This window comes from Macrobrachium nipponense, chromosome 6 (genome assembly GCF_015104395.2).
Source record: "Macrobrachium nipponense isolate FS-2020 chromosome 6, ASM1510439v2, whole genome shotgun sequence".
Lineage (NCBI taxonomy): Eukaryota > Metazoa > Arthropoda > Malacostraca > Decapoda > Palaemonidae > Macrobrachium > Macrobrachium nipponense.
Window position 1 is genome coordinate 3,899,477 of NC_061108.1, and position 15,487 is coordinate 3,914,963.

Here is a 15,487-nt window from a genome sequence, read left to right on the forward strand (position 1 = left end):
TGTCCGTTATTGTCGAGTGTGCGCTGTCATTTCAAATAATAGTTTTCCACGCTGACGTAATCCCACTCAAATGGTGAAAGCACCTGTCTCTCTCGTCTGTTCCTTAAAAAAAGAAAAAAGAAAAAAAAAAACAGATTGTCTCCATATTCTAGTCGTATGTTAAACTTGTGATATCTGTTGATTAACTGACTTCACCGCGGGTACGTCTCACCAAGCAAGAGAGAGAGAGAGAGAGAGAGAGAGAGAGAGAGAGAGAGAGAGAGAGAGACAGAAATTTCTACCTGTTGGAGAAATGATAATAATAAAAAATAATTAGTTCTTGCACGCATTTAGCTTTTATTTAAAGCCATATCCTTCTTCGGAAGTTTGAATTTCAGGTCAATGGCCCCGTGTGAGCTTGTTCCATATGAACAGGGTACATCTTCTCAATAATAATAATAAAATAATAATAATAATAATAATAATAATAATAATAATAATAATAATATAATAATAATAATAATTTCCTTTGGGTAGTGTATAATAATGTTGGCTCTAAGTGTTACACCATATATATATATATATATATATATATTATATATATATATATATATATATATATATAATATATATATATATCAGCAAAAGCCACAGGGAAAATTTTAAAAAAGAAAAGACAGAGTGCCAAGTACTTTCGTGTACTTAACGCATCTTCGGGGCACACACACACACACACACACACACACACACACACACACACACACATATATATATATATATATATATATATATATATACATATATATATATATATATATATATATACTATACATATACATAAAATATATATATATATATATATATATATACATATATATATAAAATGTGTGTGTGTGTGTAGAGAGAGAGAGAGTTGAGATTGTTGAAAGAATACAATAACAGACAATTCAAAATTCACGAAACTAGTTGTTAAAAGGTGAATTCAGTTGATAAATGACCTCACAGATCCCAGCACTTGTCATATGGCCTAAATTCTCTATACCCTATTCTCTTCTACAAAACAGAGCTTCTTTGAATCCGTACTGACGGTTAAAATATAAGACTGTAATACTCATTTCAGTAAAGTTACAGCACCTGAACATGTTCTTTGCCTTGTTCTATTTAACTGGAAAATCACATATTTTAATAAGTGTCAACTGCCCTCCTGGGATCATCTCTAGATATATTTCATCTAAATATACTGAGAAATTCTGTTTTCAATTATTTTGCCAGTCTGTCCAGTGTAAGTCTTCTTACATACACAAGGTAGCATATAATATAGTACCATCATACTTAGGCCTATTACCAAAGGTCAATTGTGAAATGGGAAAGAAAAAAAATAATAAAAAGACTTATATCAAAACACTGGGCAATTGCATGTGCTTTGAAATTATCAGAATAACTAGCGTCAAAATATTTTTTCTTCTTTTATTAGAGAAAATATACAATTACATGCAGACTTTTATCGGAGTTACGTACACTGGCCGGTTATCTGTCTACACATCGCCTACTCCGAGGTGATAGTACTATACACCGTGCGGTAAATGTCAAGTAGACGGCCGCAAGAAGATACCGTTTATTAACATAATAATTTGTCAGTCACACAATATACATAGAAATGGGGGTATGTAATGCTTTGATCCCCGAGGGGCTAGTACTAAACACGGCGTCCTAAGGAGCTTCCGCCGTGTTTAGTACTAGCTAGCACCTATAGGTGACGCTTAGATAACAAACCAGGGAGAACTGTTTTACAGAGAATGGATGGGACGAATAAGCACTGATAGTGAGATTTTTATTCTTATTTTTTCTGTAAAAGTTGAACTTGAAGCAGCAATCATGTTTACATATAAAAATTATATGCAACACCTCATTTTCTGCTGTGAAATGTACGGATGGACTAGCCAGTACTTCATCAATATTATGATTCTGCTTTAAGATGGCCAAAATGTCATATTCGTATCTCAACCACAAAAGATCGTGTGCGCTGATGCCAATGGCTAACCACCTCTTTTCACAAAATTATATGCATTACATTAGATAATACAGGAGACATCCAGTTGCCTATTTGCATTACAAATTTCTGTCTATAAAAAGTAGTTTACCATTGAAAACAACAGAGGCAATAGATCAATAATTTTTTTATAGCATACCGCTAACAGGGAAAGTAAGTTAGAACTTAGGACAAACAGTTTATGAGTTCGTTTCGTAAAAAATTCTAAAACATCTCTATTAAGTTCCATCTGCACTATCAGTAGGTACCTGTGGTAACGGAGTATGGTAACACCGGGTACATGTGGAAAATGATAGTGCAGTTATCATGAATGAACTTATGTATTCGAGCCTGGGCACCTGTACAGGGTGTCCATAAAGTCCCAGTACCATTACAAGTATTTATTCCTCAGAATGGTACTGGGACTTTATGGACACCCTGTATAAACTAGCAGCAGTGCTGGTTACCAGATGCACAGAAATGTCTGATAGTGTAGACCAAGGTCTACAGAATACGGTATTCTATAGACCTTGGCGTAGACGGTCCTTAGAAACAAAAAATCAACAGACTTTTCATAGCAAAACCAAGTTAACCAACCACTGACTCATCAGATTTGACACTGAGCTCGAGTATAACGTACTTATAAAATTAACTGGAATAAGGCAAATAAAGTTTCTAGTTGATATAAACTCACGGAAAAGATATATGTAAAGAACCTGCGTGTGTTTTCCTTACTCGATGCATTAATTTTTAAACCTGGTTCCGGTTTATGCAAATTAGAACCAGTTGTCATTCACACTTTAAACAAGAGTGCTATAGACTCAAAGAGGCAACCGATTAGTAAATCAATCTCTCTCTCTCTCTCTCTCTCTCTCTCTCTCTCTCTCTCTCTCTCTCTCTCTCTCTCTCTCCTCTGATTATGCTTGACTGTTTGTGTATTGCACTGTGGTTCTGTTTTGTTTACATTACGGTGTCGTCTGAGTCATTATACAGTTTGCAAGAAGCCCACTGTTTGTTTGGTGGTTTCCTTTGACGTTTGTGTCTGGAACAACTTATAACTAGTTTTTACGAGTTTTCTTTCGTACTTTTCAAGCTGCTTCCTAATAAATTATCCTAGCTCTAGTCAAGGTCACGTGGAAGACCAAACCGTTCGGACTAAACGTCATCCTTTCTTTTCGCGCATAAATACACATACAACACATGCATACGTACATATATATGAATATATACGTATGTATTTATATGTATATGTATGTATTTCAGTTAGGAAGAACAGAAGAAGTAGAAGAAAATGTGTAGAATCCTGAGACTATCGATTTTTCTATGGATAAATCTGTTTCACCAGTTTTAACCTCGTCTTCCTCTGACAGATAATTTTGGTGGATGGAATGGAATATAGAATTGAGGCCAAGGGCCGAGCACTGGCACCCAAGAGGCCATTCATTGCTGAACCTCCGAGTTGAACAATGAAACCGACGTTCAGAGAGGTTGGATAGAAAAAGAACATGAACGGATGTACAGTAGAAGGAATGAAAGGGGTTGCAGCTAGGGGCAGAAGGGACTCTGCAATTAATGAACCTTAAGTAACGCCTACATTGCACGGCGTGAGGTGCACTGACGGCAATAATTGAATTATTTCAACCTTACCGTAATCAGGTTATTCCAATGCCATAGTATTAATATTATATCTACAGGACTACAAGCTTAGGATACAATCTCCTAAGCTTATAATATTCGCGCAAAGTAAAATCTACTTGAGATTATAAACGAACCAGTCCCGATGTTTATAAAATCTAATATATAGGTCTAGCGACTTCTCCCGGTTCGTAATTTAGTTAGAAATCAAGTTTCGGAAATACATTTTCATGGTCTCACTCAAAGGTGATAATATATAGGACTAACGAGTTCTAAAGATTCGTAATTTTGCTTTAAAATCAAGTTTCGGAAATATATTTTCCTGTCTCATTCAAAGTAATAATATATAGGCCAAGCGAGTTCTATCGGTTCGTATTTTTGCTTAAAATCAAGTTTTGGAAATATATTTTCCTGGTCTCATTCAAAGGTAATACTATATAGGCCTAACAAGTTCAACCGATTCGCATTTTTGCCTCAAAATCAAGTTTCGGAAATACATTTTCCTGGTCTCATTCAAAGGTAATAATATATAGACCTAACGAGTTCTACCGATTCGCATTTTTGCCTCAAAATCAAGTTTCGGAAATACATTTTTATGGTCTCATTCAAAGTAATAATATATAGGGCTAACGAGTTCTAACGGTTAGTATTTTTGCTTCTAAATTAAGATTCGGAAATACATTTTCATGGTTTCATTCAGAGATATACGTATATAGGCCTAACGAGTTCTACCGTTTCGTAAATTTGCTTCAAAATCAAGTTTGGGAAATACATTGTTCTGGTCTCATTCATGGGGATATATATAGGTCTAGTTCTACCGGTTCGTAATTTTGCTTCAAAATCAAGGTTGGGAAATATATTGTCCTGGTCTCATTCACAGGGAAATATATAGGCCTAGTTCTACCGGTTAGTAATTTTGCTTCAAAATCAAGTTTGGGAAATACATTGTCCTGGTCTCAATGAAAGGGAAATATATAGGCCTAACAAGTTTCGGAAATACATATCCCTCCCACTCAAAGGTAATATATTGCCCTAGCGAGTACTACCGGTTACTAATTTTGCTTCAACATCAGTTTTCGGAAATACATTGCCCCCGTCCATTCAAAGGGAAATACCGACGGAAAGAGCAACTCTCCTCCCCCATATCCCCCCAACCCCCTTAGAGAGCAACAGCGCCGCATCTATACGGTCAAAATATAGTGGTTCCCTCGGAGCGGATGGGTCTATGTCCTAGCCAGTCGCTCTCGAGCCGAGGTCGAAGGAGGAGATACACAGCGAAGCGCTGGGAATACTATAACGACGGACACGTCTTGCCTACACGGACGCTGAAAACTGTCTTTATCGAACTAATTTATTGCATTTCGATCGGGTACTGAAAGATAACGAAACATTAAGAGAACAGAGAAACGAGCCTTTCATTGAAAACTGACGATTTGGGAGTTTTTCTGCTTTTTTTTTTATTAAATTTTTTTTTTGGAAGATAGAAAATCCAATCGAGACGAAGAAGAGAGGAAGAGGTAAGCATGTTTTTATATTAGTTCAGTGGCCTACTTTGTGAATGGCTTGTTTAATTAAAGAAGTAAAGCCACTCGCATTTATCTTTAGCTCATACTAATAGACCAAAGATACCGGAATAATTCTCTAATTAACATGATACGAAATTGTATCAAATTTATACAAGAAATTCATTAAACACTCACAACCCAGTGTCTCTATTTTCCCCCATCTATCTTCTGGGTCTTTTGAGCTAAAGAAAGTTACCTGAGAGTTGTAATTTATTATTATTATTATTATTATTATTATTATTCTGTTAAAGAGAATGGCAGAGTTAAGCGAGTTGATTTTATATATTGTTTTATTTTTTATTTTTTTACAATCAGCTTCTCTAGATCAGGGATGTTGCTGAGTAACTGGGCAATATCCATATTGGAAATTTTCCATACATTGTTTTATATATATATATATATATATATATATATATATATATATATATATATATATATATATGTATATATATTTATTTCTTATTATTATTACTATTTTAAAATCTTAATATAGGTCACATCTCCCTGACAATTCATAAATACGGAGCAATTCTCTGCATTAATAATACCAGGCAGACATCGCAGTGCTACTTATTGTGTACAGCTGGATCTCTTGTTGAGACTAAAGTGTGCATCTCTTTCTCTCTCTAACCCCCCCCCCCCCTCTCTCTCTCTCTCTCTCTCTCTCGTCTTAACCCCCCGCCCCCCCCTCTCTCTCTCTCTGCTCTCTCTCTCTCTCTCTTCTCACGCATTGTGGGAGAGATGAAGGATCATATTACACTAGAGCTGCGGATATTTGCTCCTGAAGTTATCTTTAATTTCTTGTATATTTTCTTTCTCTTTTTCATCAATTGTTAGCGCTTTCTCCTACTTTTTCCTCGGGTGCCAATGAACTACTTATTGGTTAGATTTCTTTCTCTCACTTTGTCCTCGTCTTGAATCAACCACATATTAGCCTAGCGATTTTTTTTTTATTATGTCGGTGATGTTACAAAACAGTTGAGTCAGTTTTAATCAATATTTTATAGTTTATTTGAGCACTGAGGTATTGTGTGTGTGTGTATATATATATATATATATATATAGATATATATATATAGATATTTATATAATATATATATATATATTATTATAATCAGTTGAGTCCATGGTTCTATCCTTGAGAGACCCTCCCCCCATCACGAGTTCAAACCCGCGGGAAGAGAGAGAGAAGACTTGAGCCAGTTTCCTGCAATTTCGTTGACCTACTTAGAGAATGAGGAACCTGGTGGTTGATTGACTGCGTTGGATCGTATTTCATATATATATATATATATATATATATATATATATATATATATATGTGTGTGTGTGTGTGTGTGTGTATGTATATATATATATATATATATATAGATATATATATATTATATTATATATTAATATATGACTGTTAAAAATGTTCTGTAAACAACAGAGTTCCATCTAATAAAAGGAGCCCATAAAAACACCAAAATAGAGAAAAAGTACTATATTCAGAGACTGCTGTCTCCCTCTTCAGGTAGATGAATGAGAAAAGTTTACAGAAAAGGTGGTATTTATACCAAGAGGTCCATCCACAAACAAGCCATTTTAAGTCACCCCCGCTGATAATCTTCCTTTAATCTTCTTAAGGGTTGGTTGAATGAAGACGTTGTCGATCGTGTCCGAAATCCATCCTCCTTTTGAGATGTTCATTACCTGCCTCTCTTTTATTAAGGCCGATTCCATCATTTGACTCTTGTACCGGCAGTTGCTGCTATAAATTACACGTGACAAATTCCAGTTTATTCTATGGTTATGTTCATTTATATGGTTGAAAATAGCCGAGTTCTGTTGTCCATACCTAACTGACCGTTTGTGTGTATTAATCTCTGGGGAAGGGATTTACCTGTAAATCCGATGTAAGATTGGTCACAGTCCTGGCATGGGATTTCGTATACCCCAGAGTCCTTTGGAGATGTCTTTTGTTGGACGTTAATCAGTCAGTCTCTGAAATATAGTACTTTTTCTCTATTTTGGTGTTTTTATGGGCTCCTTTTATTAGATGTATATATATATATATATATATATATATAGATATATATCTAAAGAGAGAGAGAGAGAGAGAGAGAGAGGTTCAAGTGAACTAATCAAACTTACATATATCACAGGAATCAGGCGTTTTAGGCCTATAGGACATGAGCTCAACAAAGATTAATTGGGCCTATAACTGACAACTATTTTAGGACGTAAATATGCTTTATTTTTACAGAATTACAAAGTTTCAGGATTCCTTTGAAAGTTTAATAACTTCTGCGAAGGTCAAAGCTAACTTCATACAGTTGACGATGAACTTCTCTTATTTCTACAAAAATTTGTATAAGCCTAAGCTTTTAATTTTTGAAAATGATCTCTGTGCGATAATCGCTTACCCGGGGAGTAAGCCTACGAACTACTTTGTTGTTGTTGTTGTTGTTCTTGCTGTTGTAGCTCTAGTTGGGGGGGGGTAGGAAAGGTCTATGGACAAGCCTAAAAAAGGTCTGAAAAAGGTGTTTTGCGTTGAGTTAAAGATACGGGAATTTTAAGACAGGATATTCATGATTTATTTATTAAAAATAACTGTAAAAAATAATGAGCATGTTAAACAGTATATAACAAATATTTCTAATAAAATACAGCGTATTCACTTTAATTTTCGTTGGCGAAGCAACGCGCTGCTTGGCCGTAGATATTAAGCACGCGCCCCAAGTAAGCTGGAGGTCAGATCACGTCTTGTTACAAGTATCTATGTGCAATTATTTTTCTAAGCTTTTGATTATATCTATTTTGCTACTAAATATTCCCTTTATTCTTAAGGTACGCTGATAACAAATTTGGATTTTCCTTTGAATATATATAAATATATAATACATATATGTATATATATTTGTATATATATATATATATATATATATGTATATATCATATATATATATATATATATATATATATATATATATATATATATATATATATATATATATATGACGGTACTTACTCTACGCACAACCCTAAGGTAACGTGCACCAATTTGGAGGCTGTAAATTGGTGAAATAGGAGTATATAAATTTTCTTACCTTTGCTGAATGTTCTCACTCTGGAAATATTTAAAGGTTATAATTTTGGGAGAAATTGAATTGATGTGTCCTTATATATGTTTATTCTTCGCTAGGGGTTCTTATAAATTTTCCATCAATGAGTTTCTGGGCTCTTGGACTGATAAAACTTATTTCTTTGAAAGGCTCTTGTTGCAATTACGAGTCTATTGGCACGAGGGAAATTTACTGAATATTGATTGTCACGGTCACTGTCTATTTCGCACACCACACTTCTGCCATTTCCCTCACTTCTCTTCCTTCTTCTGTTCTCGGTACCGCTACTGCGTCACTCTGCTGTTCTCCCCTCGGTTCCCCTCTTTCTTTTTCTCTTCTCTTGTCTCTTCTGTTCTGTCTTTCTCTCTCTCTCTCTGTCCGGCCCTTTTATTAGGATGATATCTTCTTGGCACCGCCTTTGGATTTTTGGATTTTGACTGGGTGTGGCATCTTCTGGAGACTTCTTGTGTCTGAGTGGCTACAGACTATACAAAACCGCCCTCCTGTCAAATTTTCTATAGTGATTCGTAGACTTTAAATTAGGCAACGCCTCCTGCTTGATGCCTTGGCTTCTTGGGGGTGTATCCCTTTGGTAACCTCATAGGTTGAGCAAAATTCTGGGCTGTCTTATGACCGGCACCGCTGGCTTTGATTTGCCAAGACTAGAGGCCTATCCTTGGAAGGGGTGGAGCCATGATTTTCACACGATCCACTTTTGAAACTAGGAAGCCTTGAATTTCCCTCGGTTATGTTAAACAGAGGGCTCTTGAGAAAGTCCACCTTACATTAATTCTCCGACGCTCGAAGTGTCACAAATGTCGGGCGCACCAGAGAGTCACTTAATCTTCGGAGATGAGGCGTATAGAGTTTTGGGGATATACAAGCCAGATGCCTGACGGCTAAAGACCTGGTTGTTTTGGAGTAACAAGATCCCTTCTTAAAAAATCATTATCCATTCCTTTTCCCATTTTCGTGCCTTCTCTTAAGTTTTTTTTAAGTTAATGCCTTTTTGGAATAATTTCCTTAATTCTTTAACGACACTGTAACATATATATATATATATATATATATATATATATATATATATATATATATATATATCTGCAACTGATCTATCCCTTGGAAAACGGAGTCTTGATAGAAAGAGTAAAACCAGCACTTGTACATAAAACATCCTTTGTTTTGTTATGACTAGGTCATAAGTCTATACAAAAACACAGGAAGAAAAAAAAAATTAAAAATCACTAAATTACAATCGATCATTAGAATGAAGAAATGTTACACAAAGGTTACATTGTATATATAATAAAAAAATAGTAATGTACAAGCATAAAAAAGGAAAGGAAGCAATATTAAAAAAAAAGTAAATACCTGCATCATGAAGGCATACAAACATACACACAAAAAATTTAAAAACACAGCATCTCCGGGGACCTCTCGTTGTTACTGAGGGAAGGTTTCAACTTTAAAGTGTAGAGACTTTCTACTATTGCCAGCTCCATGAGGGCCACTCGACTAGAGAGAATGGAAAATGAATCTAACCTTAGAGGGTGATCGCTATTTGCTGCGTGATCCCGTATGGCACTGAATGGTGGTTTTGCTAAACCCTGTTGGTCCTAACTGATCTTCCCAAGTGTTCAAACCATCGTACACGTGCTTGGCGCTTTGTTTTCCCTGCGTAAACTGCATTACAGCAGTTGCACTCGTATTTATAAACAACATGACACTGTAGTACGATGTCTTTGTACTTAAACAAACCACCAATAGTATACTTAGGCTTGAACACTACCCTAACATTAACTTGAGGATAAAATTCTCTTAAAAGTTTTAGTAGTCTATTTTTAACAGAAAAACTCCCATTACCATAGAAAAACATAGTAAAATAGACTACAGCACTGCTTTATTGGCTTTTAAAATGGAAACTTTCGGGAACAATAACTTTTCTAGCTGTTTACCAACATATGTATCTTTGGAAGCAATATTAAAACCGTTTTTTTCTAAGCATTTCTTTTATAAACTGAAATTCTTAATGAAGACTAAAATAATTTGAACAAATGTCAAAGGCACGGGTCACAAGTGTACAGACTAAATTGCGTTTATAAATACGAGTGCAATTGCTGTAATACAATTTACGTGGGGAAAGTAAAGCGCCAAGCACGTGTACGATGGTTTGAACACTTGGGAAGATCAGTTAGGACCAACAGGGTTTAGCAAAACCACCATTCAGTGCCATACGGGATCACGCAGCACATAGCGATCACCCTCTAAGGTTAGATTCATTTTCCATTCTCTCTAGTCGAGTGGCCCCCATGGAGCTGGCAATAGTAGAAAGTCTCTACACTTTAAAGTTGAAACCTTCCCTCAGTAACAACGAGAGGTCCCCGGAGATGCTGTGTTTTTAAATTTTTAGTGTGTATGTTTGTATGCCTTCATGATGCAGGTATTTACTTTTTTTTTTAATATTGCTTCCTTTCCCTTTTTATGCTTGTACATTGCTATTTTTTTTATTATATATACAATGTAACCTTTGTGTAACATTTCTTCATTCTAATGATCGATCGTAATTTAGTGATTTTTAATTTTTTTTTTCTTTCTGTGTTTTTGTATAGACCTGATGATGGAGACAGTTACTCCGAAACCGGTAGTCATAACAAAATAAAGGATGTTTTATGTACAAGTGCTGGTTTTACTCTATATATATATATATATATATATATATATATATATATATATATATATATATTATATATCAATTTTTATATACAACATCTATATACATATCTATATAATACATATACATATGTATATGAATAATCTATATACACAGTTATACAAATATATTCTTAACTGAAAATTTGACTGGAAATATTTATTTTAACCGATAAAGCAATATTGCATTTGCATACCTTTTAGCTCGGAAGAGAGGTTTAGGCCTACGATAACACCTTCAGTACTATAGTTGATTCACAATTCTGGCAATATTATATTAATGACGTTACATAGACTTATTTATGTATACGCATCAAGCTACAAGTGTCCTTGTATCACCTGAAGATTAGCGACCCCTAATACCTCTCCTGAAGAAAATCGACCCCAATATTTTCCTCCTGAAGGAAAGCGACCCCAATATTTTCCTCCTGAAGAAAATCGACCCCAATATTTTCCTCCTGAAGGAAAGCGACCCCAATATTTTCCTCCTGAAGGAAAGCGACCCCAATATTTTCCTCCTGAAGGAAAGCGACCCCAATATTTTCCTCCTGAAGAAAATCGACCCCAATATTTTCCTCCTGAAGGAAAGCGACCCCAATATTTTCCTCCTGAAGAAGAGCGACCCCAATATTTTCCACCTGAAGATAAACGACCCACTTTAGCTCATAATATTATAGAAGAAAGGAGAAAAAAATATAGATATATATTCATTAAAAACTACTTTATTAAACATTTGTTAAAAACACAAATTTAGACAAACAATCAATAGTTAATTAAAAGCGTATTGTCTTCCAATTTCAGTACAAAAATAATCAAACCTACTGTAACCCCTGTGGCTAGCGCGCGCAGCGCAACATTACCTCTTGCCAGAACATACCGAGCTTGCCAAGAATCTTTAAATATGTGGATAAGGCGCGAAGTGCCGCTCCGCCACGGCCTTACTGTAACCCCTGTTAATTCCTCGCCTTAAAAAAAGCGACCCCAATATTTTCCACCTGAAGAAAAGCGACCCCAGCGTGTGTTGGGGTCGCTTTTCTTCAGGTGATCCGTGTCCTTTAATATCGCTCTACCTCGGAATTAATATTTATGTTAACAGAAAAAGAATTTTTTAGTTGATGATGTTAAATTCGTCCGTTCACGGGTTTGAACCACGGAACCAAGAATTCAGGACGTAGCACAGTGAAGCTCTGTTTACCCACAATGCTATCACTCTCTCGTGATAGCCTGGTGGGTAAAAGAGCTCCACTATAAGTCCTGAATTCTTGGTTCCATGGTTCGCGCCCAGGAGCCGACGAATTTCTTATTAACTAAAAAATTTTCCTTCGGTTAACTTATGTGAAAGTATATTAATTCCAAAGTACAACGAATTATTATTATTATTATTATTATTATTATTATTATTATTATTAGTTTTGTGTACTATCATGAACAAAGCGTTATTTACATCAATGTGCACATGAATGCAACAGTGAATTTAGTGTAAACTCTTTACAAAAATACATAAAAAACAAACACATACACACACACAACAGAGGTACGCGACGGACGGAATTGATATTCCCGTCGTTCATGCATTCGTCAAATTGTCACAAGTTTACCTTCTCCATAGGACACTCCTTGATAATGAAGTCAATCGGTTTTTCGAAAGGTATCCTTTGTACTATTATACCGGTGTCCTATCGAAGGACGCAGATCTGACAAGTGCTTTTATTTTATCTTCGTCGTGTCCTTTGTATCGCGCTTCGAAGATGTCCATTTAGTTCACATAGGCAGGATGTATGTTCCACCTCTCCTGAATGATATATCAGGAGAGATGGAACATACATCCTGCCTATGTGAACTCTCTCGAGAGATTGAGTGTTTCCAGCCCTGTGATTGGCTTATCAACAGCCAATCAGGAGCGTCGTAAGGGACAGGCCTACAGACATCAAATGCACGGGTGATGTGAATCTACTATTATAACATAGCAGCCTGTCTTCCCCCCCAACCCCGACTAAATGAACATCTTCGAAGTGCGATACAAAGGACACGACGAAGATAAAATGAAAGCACTTGCCAGATATGCGTCCTTCGATAGGACACCGGTATAATATGTTCGAAGAACCGGTTGGTTTCATTACCAAGTAGGGTTCTAAGAAGAAAGAAAACTTGTGACAATTTACCGGATGCACGGCAACGGGAATATTAATTCCGTCTGTCGCGTAGCTCTGTCGTGTGTATGTGCGTTTGCTTGTTTATGTTTGTTTTAAAAATTAGAGTTTACACTAAATTCACCGTTGTATTCATGTGCACAGTGGTGTGAAGAACGCTTTGTCCATGATCGCACACAAAACTAATAATAATAATAATAAATTGTATGGAGTAACAAATTCACAGTTATGTAAATGTACATATATTTCAATTTGAAACTTTGAGCATAGCTTTCGGTATTCTGTTCGTTCCTCTTATCAATCTGACACGTTGATATAGCAACTCCAGCAAAGTAAACATAACAGGAGTCAAATTAAGCGATTACTTATGAACAATGGAACCGGTCGTCAAGCATAAATCAGGCAATGCCAGTCGCCTGGAATGCCTAATTGGTCCTTGCCAATTGCGGTCAACAGTATCGGCTACTGGAAGTAGTCGAATAGTTAGTTACCTGAACGGGAGAAAGAGAGGCAACCGCAGCATCAGATGTGGCTAAAGAACAACACTACTATCTTTATTATTAAAGCTTTTAATATATTTCTTAGATATATGATTATTGGTGAATTTATCTTCCTGTGTGAGAGATTTATTGCCTTCCATAGATAAACCACTGTCTATCGCTGCAGCCTCCACTAAGTCTTCTTATATCAACATCTTTACTCCTAAAAATGACTTCAGATTCCTCCCAATTTATGCGGTGATCGAGCTTAAGATTGTGACTAACTAACGCATTGTTTTCCGCATGCAACTGCTATGCTCTTTTGTGTTCCTCGATTCTAGTGGGCAGCCCTCTACCACTTTCCCCGAAATATTTAGTCACATTCTGAACAGGGAATTTCGTAAACCTACTTGCCAATTGCAAGGAATTTGTTGAAGTTGAAATTTTACAGAACTGTGAACCTTCACTAAGACCCATTTTTTGGGTGAGGTCTGTAGATGATATTTTCATTATTTTTAAAGGTAACCCTTCAAATTTTGACAATTTCCTTCGGTATTTACAGTCTATCGTAAAGAAACCAATGCAGAAACATACATTCATATTTTTTTTCTCCTGGCACAATTTTGTTTTGAGAGCCCCGAAAATTTGCGGACCCGACCTCATTGGCAGGGAACTTAAACACATTAAAGATGTTTTCAAAAAACTTTGTTACCCTACATATTTTATTAATAACGCCTTCAAAAAAGCCAGAAGAATATTCTACACAGATTCCAATAAAGTAAATGACAAAAAGAAGTTTACGAATTGTCTTGCACTCCCTTTTAATCCTCACTTAAACAGAATACGGAAAACTGTTAACAAAAATCACAAAGATAAAATAAATATAGTCTTTAATCATAACAACACCATTAAAAGACTTCTTATACACAACAATAGCACAACGAATCACAATAAACATGTTGGTGTTTACGAAATTCCCAGTTCAGAATGTGACTCTTAATATTTCGGGGAAAGGGGTAGAGGGTTGCCCACGAGAATCGGGGAACACAAAAGAGCATAGCAGTTGCATGCGGAAAACAATATGTTAGGTAGTCACAGCCTTAAGCTCGACCACCGCATAAATTGGGAGGAATCTGAGATAATTTTTAAAAGTAAAGATGTTGGTATAAGAAGACTAGTGGAGGGTGCGGCGATAGACAGTGGTTTATCTAAGAAAGGTAATAAATCTCTCACACAGGAAGATGAATTCACCAACAATCTTATTTCCAAGAAATATTTTAAAGGCTTTAAGAATAAAGAACATGATGGTTTTGTTGCCTCTCTTTCTCCCGTTCAGGTAACTAACTATAGTCTGTTTTTTTCCATCTGTCCATCCGCCTGTGGTGTTTGCGTATGGTAACACTGCGTCCCGGGCTTTAGATAGTTACGCCATGTGTAAGTTTTAGGTAAATAAAAGGATAACTGGGTGTACAATTGCAACTGAAAAGTTTTAATAATCAACTGAATGCGAATTACACCGTTAATATTCGAAATAGGATATTATTATTATTGAATGTAAGCTGAATGTAAATATCTAAAGCCCGGAACGCAGTGTTACCATATGCTGTTGAAGAAGACCCACATCAAAACCACCTCATTGGAGAAGGACCAATTAGGCGTTCCAGACGACTGACATTGCCTGATTTATGCTTGACGACCGGTCCCATTGTTCATAAACAAGTCACTTAATTTGACTCCTGTTATGTTTACTTTGATATTAAAGGACACTTGTAGCTTGATGCGTATACATAATAACATCATTAGTATAATATTATGCCAGAACTGTGATCGGAAT

At 35.8% G+C, this 15,487-nt stretch overlaps 1 protein-coding gene across 1 annotated transcript in view; it reads left to right on the forward strand.

Annotated features, from left to right (window-relative positions):
- The first annotated feature begins 4,865 nt into the window (after positions 1–4,865).
- The window catches only part of LOC135216785 (beta-alanyl-bioamine nonribosomal peptide synthetase ebony-like), a 69,962-nt gene continuing 59,340 nt past the window's right edge, over positions 4,866–15,487 (forward strand). Inside the window, 1 exon segment of the mRNA XM_064252265.1 lies at positions 4,866–5,160. The gene's annotated coding sequence lies outside the window, so the exon portion shown is untranslated.